The 27,511-nt window shown below is 39.4% G+C and overlaps 1 long non-coding RNA gene and 7 other non-coding genes across 8 annotated transcripts; 3 read left to right on the forward strand and 5 right to left on the reverse strand.

The window, feature by feature from the left end:
* Positions 1–1,326: 1,326 nt before the first annotated feature.
* Positions 1,327–1,399, reverse strand: trnaa-agc (transfer RNA alanine (anticodon AGC)). The gene has a single exon. It is a non-coding gene; the product is annotated as a tRNA-Ala (tRNA).
* Positions 1,400–1,500: 101 nt separating this feature from the next.
* On the forward strand, positions 1,501–1,588 carry trnay-gua (transfer RNA tyrosine (anticodon GUA)). The gene is given in 2 exon segments: positions 1,501–1,537; positions 1,553–1,588. It is a non-coding gene; the product is annotated as a tRNA-Tyr (tRNA).
* Positions 1,589–1,988: 400 nt separating this feature from the next.
* On the reverse strand, positions 1,989–2,061 carry trnaa-agc (transfer RNA alanine (anticodon AGC)). Its single transcript has one exon. It is a non-coding gene; the product is annotated as a tRNA-Ala (tRNA).
* Positions 2,062–2,267: 206 nt separating this feature from the next.
* Positions 2,268–2,483, reverse strand: LOC114654003 (small nucleolar RNA U3). Its single transcript, XR_003716650.1, has one exon. It is a non-coding gene; the product is annotated as a small nucleolar RNA U3 (small nucleolar RNA).
* Positions 2,484–7,311: 4,828 nt separating this feature from the next.
* LOC114653888 (uncharacterized) lies at positions 7,312–10,079 on the forward strand. The gene is made up of 3 exons (XR_003716584.2): positions 7,312–7,510; positions 9,480–9,531; positions 9,952–10,079. It is a non-coding gene; the product is annotated as an uncharacterized LOC114653888 (long non-coding RNA).
* A 10,503-nt stretch (positions 10,080–20,582) lies between these two features.
* Positions 20,583–20,798, forward strand: LOC114654006 (small nucleolar RNA U3). The gene has a single exon (XR_003716653.1). It is a non-coding gene; the product is annotated as a small nucleolar RNA U3 (small nucleolar RNA).
* A 5,886-nt stretch (positions 20,799–26,684) lies between these two features.
* On the reverse strand, positions 26,685–26,757 carry trnaa-agc (transfer RNA alanine (anticodon AGC)). The gene has a single exon. It is a non-coding gene; the product is annotated as a tRNA-Ala (tRNA).
* Positions 26,758–27,041: 284 nt separating this feature from the next.
* LOC114654007 (small nucleolar RNA U3) lies at positions 27,042–27,257 on the reverse strand. The gene has a single exon (XR_003716654.1). It is a non-coding gene; the product is annotated as a small nucleolar RNA U3 (small nucleolar RNA).
* Between the last annotated feature and the right edge of the window lie 254 nt (positions 27,258–27,511).

Raw genomic sequence — 27,511 nt, forward strand, 5'->3', positions numbered from 1 at the left:
CACCTTTGAGAATCCATTTGTGCAAGACCCCACTTCTGGTACCATGTGACATGTGAGTTTCAGAAACAAATCACCTTTATTGTTGTGAAGACAGGAACATTCTCAAAGCATAAAACCATCGGCGACAGGCATGTTATGTGGTGAGGCTGCAAATTTTATGTTACCTCAGTAATGCTGCGAAGCTGGCCAAAGATATTACAAATTCATTCCTCCCTGGCCACATATTTTTTTTATTCTGTTAATTAATTGCCTTTTATGCATTTTTTCACTTGCCCCCTTTCCCACTAACCCATACGTTATCATTTCTTTTGTCATTTCATTAACTCCTAAGAACTCCTTCTATTTATTAATTATAATATTTCCTACTTCTTGTGCTTTTTTTTTTTTTTTTACAATACTAAAAAGCATGCGCTGACGTTTCTAGACAGGTACAATTTTCTCTTGGACATGTCGGACTTTTGCATGCTCATCTTTTGTACATTACTGCGTGAGCTGGCGGTACTTCATGTACCATTAGCCATCCCAAACCCGAGACTTCTTCTGATTGTTCTTGCATTAAGGACTGATTTTTTTTTTTTTGTCTTTTTGACGTTTGCTGCCGCAAACACTTAACAATTTCCTTATAATGACTTGGTGTGTTAAATGCAGTTGGCCTGTTGTTTGCTAATTTTAATAGTTTGGCCTTCCACAGGTCTATTCCAAATGGAAATCTTCTCACGTCTACCTCGTCTGGCGCTCCAGGGCTCATGAAATTCCTGGTCGGGCGCAGTACCAGCCAGTAATAGCGAGCCCTAGGTGTAACGCAGCCGCCGTAGCCCCGCCCATGGTTAGGCGCACCTGTGTAGTCTTCGTGCCGTCTGTGTAGTCCTGCCAGTCGATAGCATTTGGTGGCACCACGGAGCGGCGGACGCAGTCAGTGTGCATAAAGTGTCAGTTTTTGAAAACTCCTCAGAGGGTTAAAGTAGTTTCAAATAATAAAGACGTCACTAAACTTGAATTCTGTCCAAACTGGAAAATAGAAAGTAGTAACGACTGGTGTTGCTTGGAAAACTGACACTTTAAAATGCGGCCCTGACAGTTTGGAAAATATTGTTTCGCTTATTAGAAGTTTAACAGCTTGTGTATTGACTCGGTCATTGTAAATGATGACGGGCTGAGTTGTTTGAATCGTTTTGGGTAAAGGGAGGCTGAGGGCTGTGTGCTTAAAGTAAAATGAAATTTCTAGGTAATGACAGGAGGCCGTAATGAAAACACTGGCAGGCGTATCCTGAACACACACCCTGCTGGTAGTGCGACAATTGAAGAATCGCGAGAAGAAAAGTATTGTGGAGAATGCGGGCATCGATCCCGCTACCTCTCGCATGCTAAGCGAGCGCTCTACCATTTGAGCTAATTCCCCAATACGAACATGAATCTAAAGGCGAAACTCCGAATACGTCAGGAAACACTGAGTACCTGTTTTATAACAAAAGAGGAAACCACGCGCTTCTGCACGGTCTACCTTCGATAGCTCAGTTGGTAGAGCGGAGGACTGTAGTGGGACAGCTTAGAAATCCTTAGGTCGCTGGTTCGAATCCGGCTCGAAGGAAGACGGTCTTTTATTGGTTTATGTAATGCAGCATGCCTTTGTGTGGGTAAATATTACACACGCGTTTTATGTATATATGTATTTCACGCGCAAACTTGGTCACTGAGCAAATAATCCCCGCACAAATCCGCCGTTTTTTCTCTTAAAGACAGGAATGCATTGGCTTGCAAGTAACCATTTTTGATTAAAAGAACACTTACATAAAGCAAATCCGTGACTCGCGATTGACGGTTAAGATGTTTTTTTGCTCACTGTGTGACGCTCATTTGTTTCTACACAGCAGTACAGTATTGGGACTGCAAGTGTTTGCAGTGATAAAATGTTGGCACGCATTGACCAACAACAGCCTGGTTCTGTTGCTCAGACTTGTCCAGTGAGCAAGTGACAATAGCAAGACGACTGGAGAATGCGGGCATCGATCCCGCTACCTCTCGCATGCTAAGCGAGCGCTCTACCATTTGAGCTAATTCCCCTCTTTCAAATGAGTACATTACAGTGTATTATTTCAGAATGTGCGTTCTTATTCGTTTACTCGAATATCATATTTCAATTCTTCAATTGATATTACAATTACTTGGTAAAATTAAATAACCCATAAGAGATATGAAAAATTACATTTATACTTACGACAACACACTTAGATTCAAATTAATCTTATTTTTTACAATTGAAAAAGACAACCACTCAGCATGTGTTTTCTTCCTCCTGCTACTTCGAAAAGCAGCGGAACGGTCATCAAAGATAGCGAACAGCTCTAATGAAAGAGCATTCACTACCCGCTTCGCGCTCAGAAGAAAACACTACCACTCCTCATCGTGGTTGGCGAGACCGAACACTTCAGAAACACATTTCTCTAGTTACAAACTATAGAAATGATCCCTAAAAGTATAGTCTTAAAGATATACGCCGCCAGAGAACGAACCCACTCCTCTGACGTCTTGTCTAGATTGTGGTAACCAATACCCGCGTTCAGAAATAGACATTTTTGACTTTACCTAACACAATAATATTATTTTACAAAGGTTTTACTATATTTCTTTACTCTGCTGTTTGTTTTTCAATGCTTTTTTCACGAAGAGTACCAAATATGATAAATTACCCAGGATCCTCTGGAAATGCATAATGACTCCAGGTGACCAAATCTTCATTCTCACTTCCGCCTTTCACAGCGAAACTGAACCGGCGACGTCCTGCAGCAGCTGGTGATACAAAAGCAAGAGTAGACCCCTGTGGGTAAACCACAAGACTGACCGATTGTGTTTGCTTTTCAAGCGTGGCGACATTCTTCGTGTCTGTTGTAATGATCGTTACAACCTGCGCGCTAACCACCACGTAAGCGTCGCCTGCCCGTCTGTCGGCCACAGTGGGGTGCGCGTGGCTCGCTTGTTCTTCACCTTCAGACTGAGAAGCTGTTTGAGGGTCTGCATGCAGTAGTCGGACATTCTAAAAGCTTGTTTGTGACGCGGTGCAGTGTGTCCGGTTAAACACACACGGTTAAGGGACATCACGCCTTACGGGAGCCAGCTTTGGTCACTAGTTCGTTTATTTAAAAAATTACGAGGGATGTATCGATTTCACAACCTTCGACCGAGTTCACGCACAACGGTCACAGATTTGGGGAAGACGACGGTTATTTAAACGGTGTGCTACAAACGCTACTACGATTTGAATATCCCCTAATGTCAAAAAATAAAGACAATCACCGAGTACAGTAAGCAAAAAAATAAATAAAATCACCGAGTACAGTAAGCAGGTGTCTCCTGCCACTCCACATTTTAACTACAGTATTTCTTTCTTGTGCGAACCCCGCCTCATCCGTACGGCTGTTCTTTCGGAACAAGCTTGGCCGTCATTTATATTCACACTCTTTGCATCCCTACTTCCTTTGTACTTGTTATAAACGCTAACGATCTTAACGTATTGACTGTATGAACTTGACTCGCTTGTCTCTTTTCCCCAAACGTCTCATTCGTTTTCCTTTGCTCGGCCTTTCTGGATCCGCGACTTACGACTTGGTCGTTTCCTTTAACGTCAGACCCCTCACTGCTCTGAGCTTCACCTGCTTCTCTCTTAAGTTCGTTTTCAATGTCCATATAATTGATTAATAGACAGCATAAAGCATGGATTTCATATTCTCCCCCTTTAGAACTTTTATTTTTCCATAGTCCAATACAAATAACGGGAAAGTCGCTTTTTGCATTGTTGTTTTGAGCAAATTTTAATGTCTGCGAAAAAACATCTTAGTTTTAGATTAATCGCATTCACATATCTCATTGATTTTTAATTACGCAATTCCGTAATGACAATATTTTATTTTTTCTTACAACAGCAAGCGACATTCCCTGCTCGGGCTCTTCTTTAATACATGATGATGTAGACTGACAGATGTCCATTTCATAAAGCTAGCCTACACAACCATATCTCTCCATACCTACCTGACTGCGCAGGTGCCAGTCAGTCTCCTTGTCAGCTCCAGTGAACGCCCTTGGTGGATTCCAGAGTGGTTAGGAAAAAACAGCACTCATTGGGACCCTTGGGCACGTGGCGGATTGACTTTTACAGGTGTTGACGTCACATGGCTTTTTCACATTTATCTTTTGGTTATTTCTGTTTTATGTGAAATGTACATAAAATTATTTTTATTCAGATTTTATTAATGTTGACTTTTCCCCCAGGTGTGGCATTATTTGACAGTTTTGAGCACCTTTTCCTCACATGGCTTTTTTGACATCCATCATTTGGTTATTTGTATTTTTAATGAAGTTTTCATAAAATTATCTAAAATAGTTATTATTGTTGACCTTTGCCCCAGCTGTGGCTTTATTTTTGAGTTTTTAATGCTTTTTCCACAGTTGCATAATAATGGTCATTTGGAATCAGTCTACTGATTCAAGGCATAGAGGCTGGTCTATACATGAAGTCTGGGGGGAGGATCCCCTCTGATCCCATCACAAATATTTAATAATTCATACATTATTATGTATATGTATATATGTACAAATTTTTTACGTGATACTGCATATGACATTCCCAGGCTGTAGTACTTAAAGCATGATAACACATTAAGTTATATATTTAAGATATATGCATGCCTGATAACATGGGGCCATGCTCCTAATGAGGCGATGGATGGTGTCCTGGGGGATCTCCTACCAGATCTGGACCATCACTGAGCTCCTGGACAGTCTGAGGTGCAACCTGGTGGCGTCAGATGGACCGAAACATAATATCCCAGAGGTGTTCTGTTGGATTTAAGTCAGGCAAGCGTGGGAGCCAGTCAATGGTACCAATTTCTTCATCTTCCAGGAACTGCCTGCATACTCTCGCCACCTGAGGCCGTAGTTTCATCCCGATACCTAATGGCAGTCTAGGTACCGTTGTCTAGCATGTAGAGGTCTGTGCGTCCCTCCATGGATATGCCTCTCCAGACCATCACTGACCCACCACCAAACCGGTCATGCTGAACAATGTTACAGGCAGCATAACGTTCTCCACGGCTTCTCCAGACCTTTCATGCCTGTCACATGTGCTCAGGGTGTACCTGCTCTCATGTGTGAAAAGCACAGGGCACGAGTGGTGGACCTGACAATTCTGGTATTCAATGGCAAATGCCAATCGAGCTCCACGGTTCTGGGCAGTGATCACAGGGCCCACTAGAGGAAGTCGGGCCCACAGGCCACCCTCATGAAGTCTGTTTCTGATTGTTTGGTCAGAGACATTCACACCAGAGGCCTGCTGGAGGTCATTTTGTAAGGCTTTGGCAGTGCTCATTCTGTTCCTCCTTGCTTAAAGGAGCAGATACTGGTCCTGCTGATGGGTTAAGGACCTTTAACGGTCCTGTCCAGCTCTCCTAGAGTAACTGCCTGTCACCTGGAATCTCCTCCATGCCCTAGAGACTGTGCTGGGAGACACAGCAAACCTGCCAATGGTACGTATTGATGTGCCATCCTGGAGAAGGTGGACTACCTGTGCAACCTCTGTAGGGTCCAGGTATCACCTTTATGCTACCAGAAGTGACCCTGACCATAACCAAATGCAAAACTAGGGAATAAACAGTCAGAAATGATGAGGACGGAAAAATGCCAGTGGCCTCCACCTGTTAAACCATTCATGTTTTGGGGATTGTCTCATTTTTGCCCCTCTAGTGCACCTGTTGTTAATTTCATTAACACCAAAGCAGCTGAAACTGATTAACAACCCCCTTCTACTACTTAACTGACCAGACCAGAAGTTTCATTGACTTGATGCTATACTTTGATTAAAAAGTGTTCCTTTAATTTTTTTAGCAGTATATATATTCAGTATATATATATATATATATATATATATATATATATATATATATATATATATATATATATATATATATATATATAGGCCTATATATTCAGTATATATTTACAGTATATATATATATATATATATATATATATATATATATATATATATATATATATATATATATATATATATATATATACCTTTTAAACAATTTACACAACAAAATACTTTTCTGTTGTTACTGCATTGAATTTGTATGACAAATGAGGGAATGATCAATGACAGAGTTCTTAATCATCGATGATTCTAACTATAAAGAATCATCCATCAGATGAGCAGTACTTTCACATGTATTTTAAAAATCTAAATGAAGGAGGTTGATAGATAGATAGATAGATAGATACTACATCACTTATATGTTTTAGCACTTCAGTCAGTCTCTGCTAAATCAATTTGTTTGTGCTGGCAAAGCAACAGATTGTTCACTAATCGCCCTTCAATTCAGTTGTTCCAAGTTTGGCTAATGAGAGGTACAGTTGTGTTTGAAAGTTTGTGAACCATAAATATGACCTAAAACATCATCAGATTTTCACTCAAGTCCTAAAAGTAGATAAAGAGAAACCAGTTAAACAAATGAGACAAAAATATTATACTTGGTCATTTATTTATTGAGGAAAATGATTGAATATTACATATTTGTAAGTGGCAAAAGTATGTGAACCTCTAGGATTAGCAGTCAGTTTGAAGGTGAAATTCGAGTCTGGTGTTTTCAATCAATGGGATGACAATCAGGTGTGAGTGGGTACCTTGTGTTATTTAAAGAACAGGGATCTATCAAAGTCTGCTCTTCACAACACATGTTTGTGGAAGTGTATCATGGCATGAACAAAGAAGATTTCGGAGGACCTCAGAAAAAGAGTTGTTGATGCTCATCAGGCTGGAAAAGGTTACAAAACCATCTCTAAAGAGTTTGGACTCCACCAATCCACAGTCAGACAGGTTGTGTACACATGGAGGAAATTCAAGACCATTGTTACCCTACCCAGGAGAAGTCAACCAACAAAGATCACTCCAAGAGCAAGGCATGTAATAGTCGGTGAGGTCAGAAAGGACCCCAGGGTAACTTCTAAGCAACTGAAGGCCTCTCTCACATTGGCTAATGTTCATGTTCATGAGTCCACCATCAGGAAAACACTGAACAACAATGGTGTGCATGGCAGGGTTGCAAGGAGAAAGCCACTGCTCTCCACAAAAAACATTGCTGCTCATCTGCAGTTTGCTAAAGATCATGTGGACTAACCAGAAGGCTATTGGAAGAATGTTTTGTGTACAGATGAAACCAAAATAGAACTTTTTGGTTTAAATGAAAAGCGTTATCCATATTACTAAACGAGAATGGTAAACCGGATATGGACGCAGGGACCTGCCCGTGGGAGAAGCATCCACTTGCAGAGCCACAGCACCATACGTCACCGCAGTTTCAGACCCGCAGTTGTAGACCCGCAGTTTTAGACCCGGAAGTGACGTTACCATTTCTAGGCAAGCCGAAAACATCACCTCCATTTATCGAACACAAGTCTTGGTTTTTAGCACGAGCGCAGCATTTTCGAGCACAAACAAAATATGACAGAAAACAGCACGGTATTGTTATTATTATTCCTGTTATTCTTAACTATAATTATAAAACTGTACATTTTGCAAAACGTTTTTCAAAACAGTTTAAAAAGTTAACGTTACGTTTACATGTATGTAATCTTTGGCAGGCGAGTTAATTGTTAATGACTGCAACACTGGTTACGGTGGTTTGCATCATAAAAACTGGGGAAATCGACACTTAATGTTGCATTGTCAGCAAAATGCGATAAAAATGCATTTTGCCCAAAGTTCAGTCTATGTTCTTGATGAACGGAAAATTCCCAGTATTTTAAGACGATATTTAACTTAAATTAAGATCTTTTAAGTTCCGTTTTATTGTGTTATATATTTTATAAATTGTATTCATCCATCCATCCATCCATTCATTTCCTAACGAATGTTAACGTGGTGTTTATTTAACTTTTAATTCTTTTCTTTTTTGGGGGGTGGGCGCGACTTTTTTAAATGAAAATGAAACAATAAACATACAGTATTCCTGTTCGGTTAAGAAGTGAACATTAAGTCTTTAAATGAGAAAGTAATCTAGGGATAAGCTTCAAAATTCTACACCACTTTATAATAAATTATGTTTTCTTATTTAGCCAGTGAAGTAGTGTCAAATGATGTTGTTTTTAAGAAAGCTGTGAAATTAAAACCCTTTGCCCAAATTGAATGTTCAGAATTTGGTGCATTAGTTAACAAGTCTAAATCTTCCTTCATTTTTTTACTACATTTGTGAAAGATCTTTTACTTTCTCTCTGGTAAGCCACATTTAAGTATTATAAATTAGTTTTTAAATCTTGGATATGTATCTACATTATTTATACTGGCTAATAACCTCTTCTTAAGGTAAAAAAAATCTTTTTAACTGTGATCTATCAAATTATAGACCAATTTTCTAATCTTTCTTGTATTTCTAAAATTTAGAGAAAGGTGTAGGTAAGCGGTTCTCTATATTTTTTGCAAATAAATGTAATCTCTTGTAACATTTTTACCCAGGTACTGCATTAGTCAAAGTATTCAATGATTTGCAATCCACTGACCATGGTTGCATTTTTAGGCCCATAGTATAGCATCTACAGTAAGTGCCACATTTGATACTATAGACCATGATATTCATCTGATCAACTACATGAACCATCTCAGTGTTCTAAAATAGAGGTTTACCTAGTAGAAAGTAGATTCCTTGAAATTTTCATTTGTTGAAATCTAACAAAACAGAAGTGCTAGTCATTGGTTCGAAAGCTGCCTCTATCACTCAAGATACACTAATTCTAAACTTGGGTATATCTACAGTGAAAGTTATGATCTTTCATTTGATACACATACTAAATATGTATCTAGAGTAGCCTTCATTTTACTTAAGAAATATTGCAAAACTTAGATTATGTTAGCATTCCATGATGCTAAATAACTTATCTGTGCTTTTATTACTTCTACATGGATCACCGTAAGGCTTTGTGGCTGATAACAGACTTAATTTAATTCAAAACACAGTGGCTGAAGAGCTTACAAGAGCCAGGAAATATGCACAGTATATATCACCCCTGTTTTGCTTTCTTTTTATTTTCTTTCTGCAAATTTCGTATTGAATTATTAGGTACTGGTGATCACCTGTATCATTTTGCATAGTTAAGATTAACAATATTTGAAAAAAATAAGTGTTCATAAATGTTCTCTAATTTTGATCACCAATTTATGTGTACATGTAATATTTAAAACAATGAGGTTGATATTAATTACGTTTTAAGTTTCTAAGCATTACAAATTTTTTTTAATTCAAGAGTGTATTGTAAATATTTAAGTTATACACATGCAAAATGCAGTCACACTAATACTGATAAAAAACACATGCCTACTTTAAGAAGTTGTGCTTGTATTCTGCTTACATCAAGATTTTCTTACTCTACCTAATTATCGGCACATATTGGATATTTACATTTGTATGTGAAAGACTTATTTGTTTTTGTTACAGTAACAAGACAAAACGAATATCTTCAGGCACATGGATACTAATTAAAAACAAGGTTAGTTTATAGGGATGTCATTGAGAGGACTACAAGTAATGGTCATTGCTTTGTAACTTGCAGTAGGTGATATGAATCCATTTCAATTTCGGAATCTTCCACAGCAGTTGGTTGGGTGAGTGGATTGTGGAGTATTCATGTTGATGGTGAGAAAATCAAAGAAACTTATTTTTTAGGTTGGGAATACTTTAGAACCACTATAAATAAATTGCAGTAAGTAGAGTGTGCACTGTACTGTATGCAAATAGATTAAATATTAATTTGAAATAATTCTTCTGTGTGCTCCACAATATGCTCTGCACCTTGTCTTGAATGCACCATTTGACTTCACAGCTGTAAGCTTTCACTTATGTCTCTGATTATTTGTTAATATCTGTTACTGGTTTTAATGTTCTTTGTTTTTTTCCCTCTGCATGGCAGTGTGATTTACCCTAGATCAGGAGGTGCTGGTGCTTTATTCTATTGGAGAATTTTGCTGTTGGAAGTTATCTCTTTCTCTGTGGCTAACGTGTGAATATTTCGTACAGGACAAAGGTGTTCACGAAAGGTGAGGAGGTATACAGTTAATATCTAATATTATTTAAATAGGCATGTAGAAATACATGTTTTGTTTAATTCTCTTTGTGGTCTTTTATCTAAAGGAACCACTAATAAAAAAGGACCTCCACACTGCAGTAAAATGGTTGCGCCAACATAGACGGTTGTTCAGAGGTGCCGTGTCTGAGCCCCATTTTCTGGAGATGGAGGAGGAGGACCAAAGCCGAGCTCTCCAGGACATCATCGATGCAGTCGAAACTGAAGATTTAATTTTGGCAAAAGAACCCTTTGTATTTATTTTTCAGTTTAGGGATGATATGGAACTTTTCACTCAGGAATGTCGGGATAAAATGAAACTTAAAGTAAACTGCATATTTAATGAATCAGTATAATTATTGTCTGTTGCTACATTGATTGTTACTTGTATTTTATTGTGCATTAATACTCTATTGATTTCAGTTTATAATATTTTGATTTTTCTGTTTTCCTTTGATGGTGGATAGTTTTTGAAAATAAACAATTTAACTGCAAGTCTTTTTTTGGGTCTGCTGCTCATTTTGAAATATTGATATTAGTTCTTCTTACTTATGTTAGTATTTTTAAAGCCCACTTAGTGCTATCTAAAGGCTCTTTTAAAATAATTTTTAAAAATATTTCATCACAGAACAAACACGAAAATTAGTAAAAATGTCTCCTTTTGGAAATAATAATGTAGTGTTTTTTTTTTGAGGGTTTCCTTGGAGGACAGAACATAATTTTGTACAGCAGTGAAAGATTTGAGGTCTTGGACATTATGAAGATGCTGCTGTGCAATAATGTAATATTTATCATAAGTCACTACACACATTACTGAAGTACACTCAATGATAGTTTTACATAGCCTCACACTTCAGTCCTTCACAAATACAGTAGTTTACAAACATTGTATTTTAATTTCTCTTTGAGAAGCATGAAAGATAATTGTGTTGAATCTCAATTTATGATTACATTTTTTCTACATATGTACTATTGAGGGACTTTTTTTTTTTAAATCAGATGGTCACTTTATTTTAACAATCAATGTAAATAACTTGTTTACTCTTTACTCTCAGATCACATTCTGTGTGTTTATCAAGCAGAACTTAATATTTTCATTTTCTACACAATACTGTAATAACTGTACAGTTCACTCAGTGAGACACACAAACACACTCACTATGCATACACACTACAGGTGCCGTCATTGGTTCCTCTGTGGATTGGACTGTTGAATTAACACAATGGCTGTACATGCTGGGGTCTTTGGCACATGTCGTCCCAGTAGCATGTGAGGTGTCACCAATGGTTTACCCTGCTCCTCCAAGATGGCTCTGTCTCCTTCTCCCTGTTCCAGTCTCGGTTCAAGGTTGTCCAGATGACAAAAGTATTTTTTAGGAGATGTTCAATATGTTGAAAAAATTGCCTGTGGCCAGCATCCAGCGTAATGTTTTGTCTAAATTCTCCACTCCTCTTTTTGTAGCATTATAGTCCATTATCATTTCTGGCCATGGAATCTCCTATCCCTGTGCAGGTCACATTGTGCACCAAGGATGTGTCATTTGTTTAGACAAACATGAAGGTCTTCACTGGCCTATTCTGTGTGGCCAGCAGTTGAGATGGGAGCTCTGGCTTATTTTTCCTTATTGTGCTAAGCATTGTTACCTTCATCTTGAGGAGCCCCTGTCCCAGTTTGTGTAAATATGGTTTCACAGCAGTTCCTCCATCTGACTTCCCTTTGTTAATGAAATGACATCCTCTGCTCTTCTGTATCTCTGTGCTTCACCTTGAGCAAGTTATTCGTAGCTTTGGACTGGGTTATCGTTTTAATGCAGATGATGCTTAGATCTATTTCGGTGTTAAAAGTGACACTTCATCACAGCTTTCTCAGCTCACAACTTGCCTTAGTGAAATTAAAGTAAAATTAAAACCTGAACAGAGCAAAACTCTTTAAAATGAAATTGCAACATAACTGAACTCCTGCAAAGTGGCACTAAAGTGCAACTTAAGAAAACAAGCTCCTCTTCAGCCATTCTGGGTGATGATCTCATCAGACGTTCTTTTACTGCAAAGAATCTCGGTGTCACTTTGATTCCTCCTTTTCTTATTTCACCCATGTAAGCCATATTAAACTTCCACCTGTGTCACCTTTCTTATGTTTGCTCATTCCTGTCCTTTTCTAATGGTGAGAATCTTGTCCCTGCTGTTATCACATCCAGCATTGATTATTATAAGTAACTGCTGGCAGGTGCCACTTCTAATCGTATATCACAGCTCCAGCTGATTCAAAACTCAACTGCAAGAGTCCTGACACGGACCACCGACAGGGAGCACATCCCAGCCATACTGAGAAAAGCGCTATATAAATGTAATGAATTATTATTATTATTATCCTGCTGCACCTTCACTGCTCCCTATGTCTTACAGGATTGAATATCAAATTCTGTTACTGACCTGCCCACTAAGGTCCTCCGATTCTGTGCCGCCCACTAACCTGCACTCTGTGGGTGACAGCAGGGTCTTCACCTGTATATAGCGCCCTGACTGTGGAATGACCTCCCAAAATTAATGACATCAGCTGACTCCATTCATTTGTTTTTAACTCATTTGATTAAGAAGACATTAAACAGACCTGACATTCTGCCCCTTCTTTCAATTTACCCCCTCTATCTGTCCAGGGACTCGGGGTTTGCATTATCACAAATTATGTTATTTGTTCAAAAATTTGTTGTAGTATTATATGTTGTATTTTAGTCTGGATTATTGTCTTTTATTCTATTTGAATGTTTTGTATATCCTGTATTTATCTTTATTTAGTGGAAATATTTGTAGCCAATGTTATATAGGTCTTGATGTTCTTTCTGAATTTTTGGCATAGGAAGGGTGCTATATAAATAAATTAGGGTTATTAATAGTATTTTTTTGGTGGCTTATAATAATAAGTGACAAAAACTAGAGCAGTTCTATGTAAGGCAATTAATATATAGCATATTTCAGTGTACTGTATAACATGTATTGCCGTTTTCTTCACATACATGTTTAAAAATATTAGATTGGCTAAAATGTTTATTCTAAATTGGTTTAGAACAATATTGCACGCATGCATAGTACATTTTAAAAAATGTAATCACTTTTATTATTAATGTTTTACTAAAATCTAACGTGGTGCAAACATTGTAATTATATTGTATATTTCGTTTCATGAATGTAAACGAAAAACTATTTTCAAGTAACACAGATCTTAACGATTTTAATTTTGTCGATATGTTAAATGGTTCCTACACACCCGAACACAACGTAAATGTTAATAGTGTATTTCACAGAAACGATCCGTATTGTTTAGTTTGATGTATGACACGAGGTGATGGCAGAAACCCTCCGAACTTCACAAGGATGTGTATTATTTAGTTTGTTGTACTGTTTTTTCCTTCTCAGTTTTATCTTTTAATTTCTGAACGGGTCCTTGACCCGACATTACTTTCCGGGCTTTGCCGAAACATGCCGAAACCTTCCAAAAGTTATCTTCCGATTCTCCGTCCTCAAACTGCGGTGACGTCAGTTCTGACTTGGAGAAGACTTACTTGCCGAGACCGGCCGAAACCTTCCGAAAGTAATGTTACGAAGTCAGTCCTGAAACGTCACTTCCGGGTCTACAACTGCGGGTCTACAACTGCGGGTCTGAAACTGCGGTGACGTATGGTGCTGTGGCTCTGCAAGTGGATAGTATTGGCCCGTGGACGCAAAAGACATAGTGCGCAAGTGCCACACAAAGCCCCCCCCCCCCCCCCCCCCCCCCCCCCAGAGTGCAACGGGAGAGACTACGAACCGTCAGAGAAGGAAACAAAGTAAAAGGTCACAAAGAGGTTAAAGAACAGGGACAAACACATGGAGAGCAGGTTACAGAACAAAGCCCCCCTGCCCAGAGTAAAACGAGTGAGACTACGAACCGTCTGACATGCCGCAAGCAGGATAAAGCGAGGTCAGAAATAAAACACAGAGTAGGAAACAAAGTAAAACTTTATAAAGGGATTAAAGAATGGGGACGAACACATGGAGAGCGGGTTACAGATGATGAAAACTGGAATGCCTACAACGTGCGTCTCAAACTGCGTAGGCAAAGCAGGCACGTATTCAACACGACACAGCTCGAGTGACCGAGATACAAACACACGCCTGCCTGGATATAATTAATGAACACAGGCGCCTACAACGTGCGTCTGAAATGCCGCAGACCAGGCAGGCACTGCTCCAAAAAGAAAGAGCTCGACTAAACGAGATACGAAGTGAAACGGGAAACACTACAGAGTCCACAGTGCTCCACAATGCACCGCATAATAGTTCGGAAAGAGCTTCGTAGTAACAGTGGGGAGACCCAGAGTGATACGGGCGAACGCTCCGTATTAAACATACGTCATCCTCACACGTCCAAACTATACAGCATAGGTGAATCACATTACAGTGATGCATTATTAACAGTACGATAAACATCACAATATCGCAAACAAATGAAAATTATTACTCGAAAAAGGGAAAATATATTCACCACGCACCAGGAGTCATTGAAACAAAAGCAGAATAAAGCGAGATCAGAAATGAAAGACAGAGTAGAAAGCAAAGTAAAACGTCATAAACAGGTTAAACGAGGGGGCCAAACACATGGACAGCAGGTTACAGATAATGAAGACCGGAATTCAAAAGCTTCAAAAACAAAAGCTCGACTGACCGAGATACAAACTGAAACGGGAGAAACTACAGGGTCCGCAGTAGTCCACAATGCACCGCATAATAGTACGGACGGAGCTCCGTATTAACAGTGGGGGGCCCCAGAGTGACACGGGCGAACGCTCGGTATTAAACGTGTGTCATCCTCACACATGGCTGCCCAGCGGGCACGGGTTCAAAACGCCGGGGGTAGGCGAGCGAAGCAAGCAGGGGGCGGAGCCCCCTTGTGTTTGGAGAAAGGAAAACACTGCATTCCAGCATAAGAACCTTATCCCATCTGTGAAACATGGTGGTGGTAGTATCATGGTTTGGGCCTGTTTTGCTGCATCTGGGCCAGGATGGCTTGCCTTCATTGATGGAACAATGAATTCTTAATTATATCAAAGAATTCTAAAGGAAAATGTCAGGACATCTGTCCATGAACTGAATCTCAAGAGAAGGTGGGTCATGCAGCAAGACAACGACCCTAAGCACACAAGTCGTTCTACCAAAGAATGGTTAAATGATGTTTTAGGTCATATTTATGCAGAAATATAGAAAATTCTAAAGGGTTCACAAACTTTCAAGCACAACTATACGTAAAGCATGAGGTCTTGTTTGGATTTACTTACATGGTTTGTTTAATTGACCTATTAAATTTATTTTTCAATAAAGAGCTTTTGTATGTTTTTGTAGTGAATGAGTAAGATCATACCTAGGATTCATGAATTTTCAACTGGAGCGCTCCCACAAGTCAGATTTTGTACTTGGAAACTCGGGCCTGGTCTGTCAAGTCTGAGTAGTCTGAACGCAAGAATGCATTGTATGGCAAATCACAAAGATTTATTGGAATATCTCTTTATATACAATATTTGTAGTAAAGATGGTTTGTTGTCCTTGAATGAGTACACACAAACTGTCCCACTTCTGTCTTTGGAGATGTTGCTACTGTGTGTATAAGCAAAATACCACATACTGAAATGTTATCAACTGCTATTTATTCTGATGGAACAAGGGGGCTCCACCCCCTGCTCGCTTCGCTCGCCTACCCCCAGTGTTTTGAACCCGTGCCCGCTGGTCAGCCGTAGTTTCAGACACGCGTTGTAGGATCTTACGTTGTTTTGAACCCGTGCTTGCCCTGCTTCTGCGGTTTGAGACGTAGGCGTATATCAATCAGTTGAGCTCGTTCGGTTTGAACCCGTGCCTGTTTTGCCTCCACAGTTTCAGATGGTGGATAGGAAGTAAAGAACGCATTGTATGGCAAATCACAAAGATTTATTGGAATATCTCTTTATATACAATATTTGTAGTAAAGATGGTTTGTTGTCCTTGAATGAGTTTTTCTTGGTATTGGAGTATTTATAACTTTAAGTTTAATGTCAGATGAACGCCGAACTCATGAGAAGGCTACATAAAGTTGTCCATGTCCAAATACGCGCTCAGAGAGGTATATACCAACTTTGTCCATGGTCTGTGCTTGGGATTTGTTGATTGTCATGGCAAATGCAGGTTTACTGGGAAATTGGCGTCGCCCAAGTGTAAATGGCAATTCAAGGGCAGAACTTGTAAGGTGAATTCTAGGAATCAAAACAGTATTGTCAGTATGTGATCCTGTAAGTATTTTTGCTTCAATAACATTGTTTGACATGGTGTTGATGACTAAACGTGTACTGTTGCATAAACCCTGTTTAGTATTAACATGTTTTAATAGCATGACAATTGTTCCGATTTTAAGGTTAAGATTGTGTTGTGGCAATCCGGCTGGGTTAATAGTGTTCAGATATTGTAAAGGGAAATTAAGATGTTCAATGTCGTTTGCAGAATCAATTTTGTCAGTACTTAGAAAGAGGCGGCTTTCAACATTAATATTCTTTGGACATAATATAGCCCGTCGCGTTAACAGTGGTATCTGGTCTATTGTTTTGTAGGCGTGAGCGCAATTACATTAGTTCTTCCTTGTTTAGCGTTAGTAACATGGATAATGGATTGCACTCATTGTTAATACGTAGCGTTTTCTGTGGTTGAATTGTTAAAAATGTATGACTGTAATGTGATGATTAAGTTATGCTATATAGTCTTCACGTGTGAGGATGACGAACCTTTAATACGGAGTGTTCGTTTATTCTTATTGCCCATCAGGTGTTGTGCCTGTGTCTTGTGTGGTTGCACTGTAAATATTGTATCACTGTAATGTGATTCAAATATGTTGTGGAGTCCGTATTTGTGGGGTTTCTGTACTATATCGTGTTTTTGCTTGTGGGTTATTAGAGGTGCGTGGATCATGCATCTGTAGTATGTTTGCGTACTGTCTGGCGCTTTCTGTACTCCAATTGATTTGTGACCCTGTCTGGACTCCGTAGTTTGTCCCGTTTTGCTTTGGGGTGGCGTATCATGTCGGGTTTGATTTGTGAACCTTTCTCGACTCCGTATTCTGTCCCGTTTTACACTGGGTTTGGGCGCTGTAATCTCGGGCTTGATGGGTGACACCGTGTGGACTCCGTAGTCTGTCCCGTTTCACTCTGGGTCGTGTGTGTGACTCCTTTTTGTGTGCTATGGGCTTTGTGTGGCGCCTGCGTCTGACTCCTCTTTTTTGTGTGCTATGGGCACGTTGTCTCATTTCTTATTTCTGTTAGTGGAGGGGGGCTTTGTGTCTCATTTCTTATTTATGTTAGTGTGTGTACTCCGTAGTCTGTCCCGTTTCACTCTGGGGCGTGGGTGTGATTCCTTTTTTTTGTGTGCTATGGGCTTTGTGTGGAGCCTGCGTCTGACTCCTTTTTTTGTGTGTGCTATGGGCATATCCAGTTTACCATTCTCGTTGGAGGGGGGGCTTTGTGTGGCGCCTGCGCGCTATGTCTTTTGCGTCCACAGGCAGGTCCCTGCGTCCATATCCGGTTTACCATTCTCGTTTAGTAATATGGATAATATGGATAAGCACAGCAAAGATTTTCCTGGACACATCCAACTTGGGTGTGATGTCATTTCCAGCTCCAATATATGACGTACATGGAACACAGCATCGGGCCTGGTCTGTTTAGTTGAGATTGTCGTTTTTAAGATTATGACATTAATCCAAAATGGCAACGTACTCCACAGACTTTAGCGAAAGCTGTAGTATTATACTGTTTATTTATACTTCTGTCTATTTGTGTCTCATTACATCACTCATGGACATTTCACTACATTGTTTGGATGTGCAAAATACCGCTTAATGCATTGTTAGGATTTCCTAGAGGCGCCCATATTGGTTTTCTGAATGTTTTACTGGAACGCGGTCAACTCGGGTGTGACGTTTTCAGCTCTGACATCCAACTTCTGAGGTGAATGGAATGCAGCATAAGACTCCCCCCCCCCCCCCCCATGGAATTTAGGGTGTCAAAGACCAAAAGCCAGCTCAGCTCCTTTATATTTCAGGTCAACTTCACCTTCCTTTTTTGCTCATTAGTGTTATATAATGAATGTATTACATTATTTAATGAGTGCAACATCATGTCTTTGGGAAGTTTTCTTTGTTCTTATAGCTCAATTAGCCTGTTTCACTTTGTGACAATATGGTGATATGTGATGGAGCGTTTTGGAGCTGTAGACTTGCACCAAAAAAAAAAAAAAAATTAAATAACAGACTGGAAACGTGAGCATCACATTGTTGTATACGTCTATGTCAGTGTTATTGACAGTATATTGCTGCTAACGCCAGATGGGTCTATCTGTAGTCAAGAGGCTAAAGCTGCTAGAAGTGGTGATATGATTATCTGTAAAGTCATTCTTACAGTATCAGTCTCATCTGTAGTATTTATGGTTGGTTCAAAGTGGTTGCACAAGTCATTATTTTAGATTATTTTTTGAAAAGGTCAGGTATAATTTTCTTTTTCATTTTTCCTTTCACTGCTCCACCAGGCTCTTGTTTTGATTGACCATGTATGTGGACATTTTCTTTTTGCAGCACAGTAACACATCACATTTACAATCTCCTAAAGGTACTGACCTGTTAGGCACCTGCTCTGATCATGTCCAGGCTGCATCAACCGACCAGCACTTGTATTTTTCTTTAAAAGCTTTTTATTTAGGGCTGATTGGAAAGCTTTATAAATGTGAGGATCGAAGTGGTGTGTGCTGATAGTAGGTTGCAGTGAGTGGCTGTACTGTCAGTGAAAATGTGGGCTGTTATTGTTGTTAAGCACATTTTTCTCTCACATATGCAAAGCCATATATGAACCCAAGTTGTTCTGATGGTAGATTTGACCATGATTAAGATGTTGTATTGTTTAAACTTAAACTATTTATGTTACGTGTTTCTGCTATAACTCAAATTTCCTTTTTTTTCTGAGGTTTACTGCTTTTAATTGTGAGAATTTTGAGACCCCAACAATTACCCAACCATGCTGTGCGCCAAAAACTCTTGTTAACACAGGCAGGGATTGGCTGTCCGCCTCCGGTGCAATTGCAGGTTCACAGTCTCACTGCTTAACAGGTCTGTCACCTGATGGTTGATGCGGGAACATTTAAAACCGGCCAATGACCTGGCCTTGCACTCACTTACTGTCTCCTGTTTTGTGCAGAAAGGCTATCTGTTCTGTTGATCCGAGAAGGGAGCAAATGCAGGACGACATCATCATTACTACTTGCATGCTATGTGTGTTAGAATCACAGGTCCTGTTTTAATAAATGTTTTGAAAAATGTTCCTGCCTTCACAACGATAAAGCTGATTTTTTTGGAAACCTGGATTTGCCTCCTTCTATCTTGTGCAAGTTGGTGACCCTCACATCAGTATACTTTTACTGAAAACATTTATACCAAATTGTCGACGAAGTATTGTAAGACAGATCAGGGCATTCAGAACACTGCTGTGGTTAAACACACATAGGCCTACAACACAACACGGGGAACGTTTTCTACACCTGAACTGCTAGATGATGTTCAGTCCACTGAGCTACGACTACCAATCCGACCACATATCAACGTTCAGTTCTGCAGTTGCGGAGTCAGTTTTTCTAATGATCACCCCATGCAAGCATATCCAAATAATTGTAAACAATATAGCTTTAAATGTACAATTTGGCTTTATTCGATTAATATCGTTCTATCCATTGTTTTAGCCCACTTATCCGGAGCAGCGTCGTCGGGAAGCTGGAGCCTATCCCAGCAATCATATAGCGAAATGCAGGAACACTCCCTGCACAGGGTGGAAGCCCATCCATCACATGTAAAGGCACAAACGCACGCACCTTTGGGCTAATTTGATAAGCATTCTCAATTTAAAATACCAGGAAGTACGCCTGAGAGAGCGCCTGTATTAAAATAACGGTAACCGCGCCATGCTCGAGGAAGATCACCAACAAGCGAAAACTGCAACACGTCTCCAAGCCGAGCTCCTCGCTCTTCCTTCCTTCTCCAGTTAATATCAGTTAACATCAGTTCAGCATGAATGCCGGCGTGGACCTGCGGTGACGTATGGTGCTCTGGCTCTGTAGTTGAATATTATTGGGCAAGATGCAATTAGAACTCGAATGCTGATTGGACGATCGTATTTATTATGCATCACTTGTAGTGTGTGAGTGTGTGTGTGTGTGTGTGTGTGTATGGGGGGGGGGGGGGGGGGGTAAAAATAAATAGTAAGATTCCTGTTAGATTTAAACTAAATTAACCTTTACTTAAAACTTCGTCGAAGACATTAGGTATATATTACACTAATTAACATAAAAGTGAAAACATGCTGGTATATGCGACTCACCAACTTAGTCCCGTCATGCACAGGAGTCTCTTGAGAGATGGGGTGTTGATGACGCTGGCTTTGTAATTTAAGACTATACTTTTAGGGATCATTTCTATAGTTTGTTTCTAGAGAAATGTGTTTCTGAAGTGTTCGGTCTCGCTAACCATGATGAGGAGTGATAATGTTTTCTTCTGAACGCGAAGCGGGTGGTGAATGCTCTTTAGTTAGAGCTGTTCGCTATCTTTGATGAACGTTCTGCTTTTCTTGTGTAAAGTTGGAGGAAGAAGACATGTTCTGAGTGGTTTTAGTCTTAAATGTCGAATAATGGATTTTATCGTTTTAGTATTTTATTTTTACCTGTCTTTTTTGCTGTTGGTGTTTCGACAAGTAATGTGGTCGGGGATGGAGCAAAAGCACAAGAATTACGCAGTGGAAGTAACTTGAAATAAGGGAATCAGATTATACCTAAACAAGACACCAAAACAGATATTATAAAGGTAGAAAGTAAACCTAAACGAACTCACCAAGGAGCACAGTGTAAAGGAATCGATTGATTTGATTTTGCAGAACTCCTACCTCGTAGAAGGGGAATTAGCTCAAATGGTAGAGCGCTCGCTTAGCATGCGAGAGGTAGCGGATCGATGCCCGCATTCTCCAGACGGTGTCTTCTTGCCGTTTGTTCATTTCACGTTTCTATTTCGTATCTGAGTAACGTAACCTTTAAGGGATGTTGGGGTCAACGTGTGCTCTTTTCATCTTTGCAAATTAGATTTTATAATAGCTAAAACACCATTTATGAAATAATTCCTACTGTCTCCAAAACTATCAACACAATTGAAAACCCATATAGTCGTCTGTGCAAATCTTAAATGTCCGTGTAAAAATTAAATATAACCACCTAAAGCATTAACTTTTGCAATTACTGTACACCATCACTTGCTTTGTGCATTGTATTTTGTACTGTTAATAAAACTGATTTTTATTTAAAAAAAAACCAAACAAAATCAAAATAAAACTGTATTTCTTCTGAATTTCCCCATGGGATTAATAAAAATGATCTAATCTTATCTAATCTAGTATGACACACACAAGAGGTCAAATACACAAACACTAGTGATAACCAAACACACTAGAGAGAAAACTCTACAACAAAAACCTTTCCTGTTCAGTAATGAATGCCTATTTTCAGATTACTGTAACTTTATTTTGCAACACATAGAAAATTGCAGGTAGGCAAAAATACAGAAAGTGTTTTATTTGTACTATTGAGTCAGAAACGAACAACTACAAACGCCCTTACTGTATATACATGCAGTACATATTGTACAGTATATTCCAGTATCCCAAGCCTCACCATAAACAGCATACAATCCACATGGCACTGAAGTATTCCAAAAATACAAAACTGCGGTGACCAGTGTAGGTTATGCAGTAAACTAGTCGGCTTTATCTCCATCTCTTCTTTGGGCAGGATCAGACCATAAAACCTTATCCACATCATACTGAATGTTCTCATCTCTTGCCAAGAAAGCGAGGAAAATATGCTTGTATATGTCAGATCTACCCTTGAATTGGCTCAAGTGAATTGTCCCCACATGCCTCTTTCATAACCTCTTCTCCCTGGGATAGGGGTTCTAGACACACACCTCCCGGTTCTAGACACACACCTCCCATCACCATGTGGAGAAAAATTCAGATTTCCAAACTGAGCGCCTATTTTAGTAACATTCTGTGCACTGCCCTGTGAATAAGACTGGGCACATATGACTGTAAATTACAGTAAAAGTTCTGTATTTTGCAGTATAGGACATACACACATATACTAAAGTATTGGTTCTTGACCCTTGCGGACTTTCTTTCAAATGGCACATGATACCATTTCTTCATCTTTATTCTCTTCTGGTCAAGTGCACACTAAAGTTTTGGTAAGTTCTTTATGATCAATTCCTGATCTTCTATGATTTGTCTTTGCATTTCACTCAGATGTACTGTATTGTGCCCAATGACCATATTTACAGTGGCTGTTTCTTGGTAATCTGTCAGCAGTCGTTGCTTGCCTCCCTCAGGGGGTTGTATTGGTGTTCTACAAAACTAATTTTTGACAATAATATTGTCAAAACAAAGAGGGACTCCTTTCTGTACTTACAGTATCAAGATCCTAGCATTACATTACATTACAAAATATGAAAGTGCTGCAATTGACTTTTTTCTTGCCAGTGTCTAGCAGTTCACTCCTTCCAGCATCTGACATTGTCACCCCATGAACCAACACATTGTGTACCACGTATTCCATGTGATATAAATTGTCTGCCACCCCTTCCTCCTCAGGGTGGCATGGTGGCGCAGTGGGTAGCACTGCTGCCTCGCAGTTGGGGGACCTGGGGACCTGGGTTCGCTTCACAGGTCCTCCCTGCATGGAGTTTGCATGTTCTCCCCATGTCTGCGTGGGTTTCCTCCTGCCGCTCTGGTTTCCTCCCACAGTCCAAAGACATGCAGGTTAGGTGGATTGGTGATTCTAAATTGGCCCTGGTGTGTTTGTGTGTGTCCTGCAGTGGGTTGGCACCCTGCCCGGGATTGGTTCCTGCCTTGTGCCCTGTGTTGGCTGGGATTGGCTCCATGACCCTGTGTTCGGATTCAGCGGGTTGGAAAATGGATGGATGGATGACCCCTTCCTCCTCCTCTTCTTCTTCTTCATTGTCTTTGTCTTTGAGGTTGTCTTCCACAAACTCTCTCCCTGTCATTGTTTGCATCCATAGCTCCAAAAACATGGACATAACTTTAATCCCATTTATATATCCTGTTCTGATTCCAAGGAGAAGGGGGGTTTGTGGTTTCAACAGAATTTACTTTGACAAGGTTGTTATTAGTATGCAAGATGTTATGCACAACCTGTCACATTAAATCTTTTAAATTATTTGACACATGCTTACATGACACCACTTCCCATATCTTCCCTGGCTCAGCTCTTGACATTTGTTTTATCCATATTACTACTTTCTTTCCCTTTACCATTTGGATCAGAAGTTTTCAGTTATTTCATATTTTACTTTCTTCTGCTACAAGATAAATTTGTTTTATGCATTCCATCACGTTTTTATATATTTTTGGGGTATTGAAGGCAGTTGGTTTTCTATTTGCTGTTTCATATTATATTATTTAAATTTCCTCAAACTCTCGCCCATCACATATCTCGCTGTATCGACCATTTTACATCTCCTTTCTTCTTCTAACATGTCACATTTTGCCTGAAGAAGGGGCCTGAGTTTCCTCGAAAGCTTGCATATTGTAATCTTTTTCATTAGCCAGTAAAAGGTGTCATTTTGCTTGACTTCTCATTACATCCAAAATGGCTAACACGGTACAACACCCTAGTACTTCTTGGGTAAAATAAATTGTTGATAGAAAGGTCAACTTAGGCAATATAGCTGACTTAAAAAGAAGATCTTTCCCTTCATAGCTCCTTCAAAGTCTCCTTAGCTTCCATATCCCTGTCACTTGTCCATTAAGCAGCTCCTTCCAGTCTCTTTCACCTGTTTTTTATTTCCAAATCTTATTCCCAGTATTTTAATAGGTTTCGTATGAAATTGTATTCCTGCACTACTTTCTTCTGGCCGTTTTCCTTGGACCCTGTATTCTGTTTTCCCCACAGTTATCTTTGTTCTTGCTGCCCTGTTATCTTTAAAGCTTTGTTCACAGATCTTTCATCTCTGGTATGACATTTACGTCATCCATGTACATACAGCGTGCATTTAGCTTCCTTCCCTTCTGTGATGGACTGTAACCACACTCACAGAAAGTAAATGATTCTTGGGGTTTGTTGGTTTTACTCAACATGAATAGATATTAAAGCTTTACGTAACCATTTCTAGTACAACTGACAATATCTTTGTTGTCACATTAAAAATATCATTTGTGTACAAACAGTAGGACTGGATTTCATTGGTTATAATTAAGAGTGTCATTTACAGAAATATTTTTTAGCGTATATTGTCATTACCTAATTATTTTAAATAGACTTTAAGATGGAGGCAAGCTTTTTCCATGACACCCCCCTTCTCCTTGGAATCAGAACATGATATATAAATAGGATTAAAGTTATGTCCATGTTTTTGGAACTATGGATGCAAACAATGACAGAGAGAGAGTTTGTGGAAGACAACCTCAAAGACAAAGACAATGAAGAAGATGAGGAAGGGGTCATCCATCCATCCATTTTCCAACCCGCTGAATCCGAACACAGGGTCATGGAGCCAATCCCAGCCAACACAGGGCACAAGGCAGGAACCAATCCCGGGCAGGGTGCCAACCCACTGCAGGACACACACAAACACACCAGGGCCAATTTAGAATCACCAATCCACCTAACCTGCATGTCTTTGGACTGTGGGAGGAAACCCATGCAGACATGGGGAGAACATGCAAACTCCACGCAGGGAGGACCCGTGAAGCGAACCCATGTCCCCAGGTCCCCCAACTGCGAGGCAGCAGTGCTACCCACTGCGCCACCATGCCACCCTGAGGAGGAAGGGGTGGCAGACAATTTATATCACATGGAATACGTGGTACACAATGTGTTGGTTCATGGGGTGACAATGTCAGATGCTGGAAGGAGTGAACTGCTAGACACTGGCAAGAAAAAAGTCAATTGCAGCACTTTCATATTTTGTAATGTAATGTAATGCTAGGATCTTGATACTGTAAGTACAGAAAGGAGTCCCTCTTTGTTTTGACAATATTATTGTCAAAAATTAGTTTTGTAGAACACCAATACAACCCCCTGAGGGAGGCAAGCAACGACTGCTGACAGATTACCAAGAAACAGCCACTGTAAATATGGTCATTGGGCACAATACAGTACATCTGAGTGAAATGCAAAGACAAATCATAGAAGATCAGGAATTGATCATAAAGAACTTACCAAAACTTTAGTGTGCACTTGACCAGAAGAGAATAAAGATGAAGAAATGGTATCATGTGCCATTTGAAAGAAAGTCCGCAAGGGTCAAGAACCAATACTTTCAGTATATGTGTGTATGTCCTATACTGCAAAATACAGAACTTTTACTGTAATTTACAGTCATATGTGCCCAGTCTTATTCACAGGGCAGTGCACAGAATGTTACTAAAATAGGCGCTCAGTTTGGAAATCTGAATTTTTCTCCACATGGTGATGGGAGGTGTGTGTCTAGAACCGGGAGGTGTGTGTCTAGAACCCCTATCCCAGGGAGAAGAGGTTATGAAAGAGGCATGTGGGGACAATTCACTTGAGCCAATTCAAGGGTAGATCTGACATATACAAGCATATTTTCCTCGCTTTCTTGGCAAGAGATGAGAACATTCAGTATGATGTGGATAAGGTTTTATGGTCTGATCCTGCCCAAAGAAGAGATGGAGATAAAGCCGACTAGTTTACTGCATAACCTACACTGGTCACCGCAGTTTTGTATTTTTGGAATACTTCAGTGCCATGTGGATTGTATGCTGTTTATGGTGAGGCTTGGGATACTGGAATATACTGTACAATATGTACTGTATGTATGTATATACAGTAAGGGCGTTTGAAGTTGTTCGTTTCTGACTCAATAGTACAAATAAAACACTTTCTGTATTTTTGCCTACCTGCAATTTTCTATGTGTTGCAAAATAAAGTTACAGTAATCTGAAAATAGGCATTCATTACTGAACAGGAAAGGTTTTTGTTGTAGAGTTTTCTCTCTAGTGTGTTTGGTTATCACTAGTGTTTGTGTATTTGACCTCTTGTGTGTGTCATACTAGATTAGATAAGATTAGATCGATTTTATTAATCCCATGGGGAAATTCAGAAAAAATACAAAGTTTTATTTTGATTTTGTTTTGTTTTTTTTTTAAATAAAAATCAGTTTTATTAACAGTACAAAATACAATGCACAAAGCAAGTGATGGTGTAATTGCAAAAGTTAATGCTTTAGGTGGTTATATTTAATTTTCACACGGACATTTAAGATTTGCACAGACGACTATATGGGTTTCCAATTGTGTTGATAGTTTTGGAGAAAGTAGGAATTATTTCATAAATGGTGTTTTAGCTATTTTAAAATCTAATTTGCAAAGATGAAAAGAGCACACGTTGACCCCAACATCCCTTAAAGGTTACGTTACTCAGATACGAAATAGAAACGCGAAATGAACAAACGGCAAGAAGACACCGTCTGGAGAATGCGGGCATCGATCCCGCTACCTCTCGCATGCTAAGCGAGCGCTCTACCATTTGAGCTAATTCCCCCCGTACGAGTGAGAAGTTCTGCAAAATCAAATCAATCGATTCCTTTACACTGTGCTCCTTGGTGAGTTCTTTTAGGTTTACTTTCTACCTTTATAATGTCTGTTTTGGTGTCTTGTTTAGGTATAATCTGATTCCCTTATTTCAACAGTTACTTCCACTACGTAATTCTTGTACTTTTGCTCCGTCCCTGACCACATAACTTGTCGAAACACCAACAACAAAAAAGACAGGTAAAAATAAAATATTAAAATGATAAAATCTATTATTTTACATTTAAGACTAAAACCACTCAGAACATGTCTTCTTCCTCTAACTTTTCACAAGAAAAGCAGAACGCTCATCAAAGATAGCGAACAGCTCTAATTAAAGAGCATTCACCACCCGCTTCGCGTTCAGAAGAAAACATTATCACTCCTCATCATGGTTAGCGAGACCGAACACTTCAGAAACACATTTCTCTAGAAACAAACTATAAAAATGATCCCTAAAAGTATAGTCTTAAATTACAAAGCCAGCGTCATCAACACCCCATCTCTCAAGAGACTCCTGTGCATGACGGGACTAAGTTGGTGAGTCGCATATACCAGCATGTTTTCACTTTTATGTTAATTAGTGTAATATATACCTAATGTCTTCGACGAAGTTTTAAGTAAAGGTTAATTTAGTTTAAATCTAACAGGAATCTTACTATTTATTAACCCCCCCTCCTATGTAAATACTACACACCAAACACTCAGACACCCACACACACACA

The sequence above is a fragment of the Erpetoichthys calabaricus genome, chromosome 6, assembly GCF_900747795.2.
Source record: "Erpetoichthys calabaricus chromosome 6, fErpCal1.3, whole genome shotgun sequence".
Taxonomy (NCBI): Eukaryota; Metazoa; Chordata; class Cladistia; order Polypteriformes; family Polypteridae; genus Erpetoichthys; species Erpetoichthys calabaricus.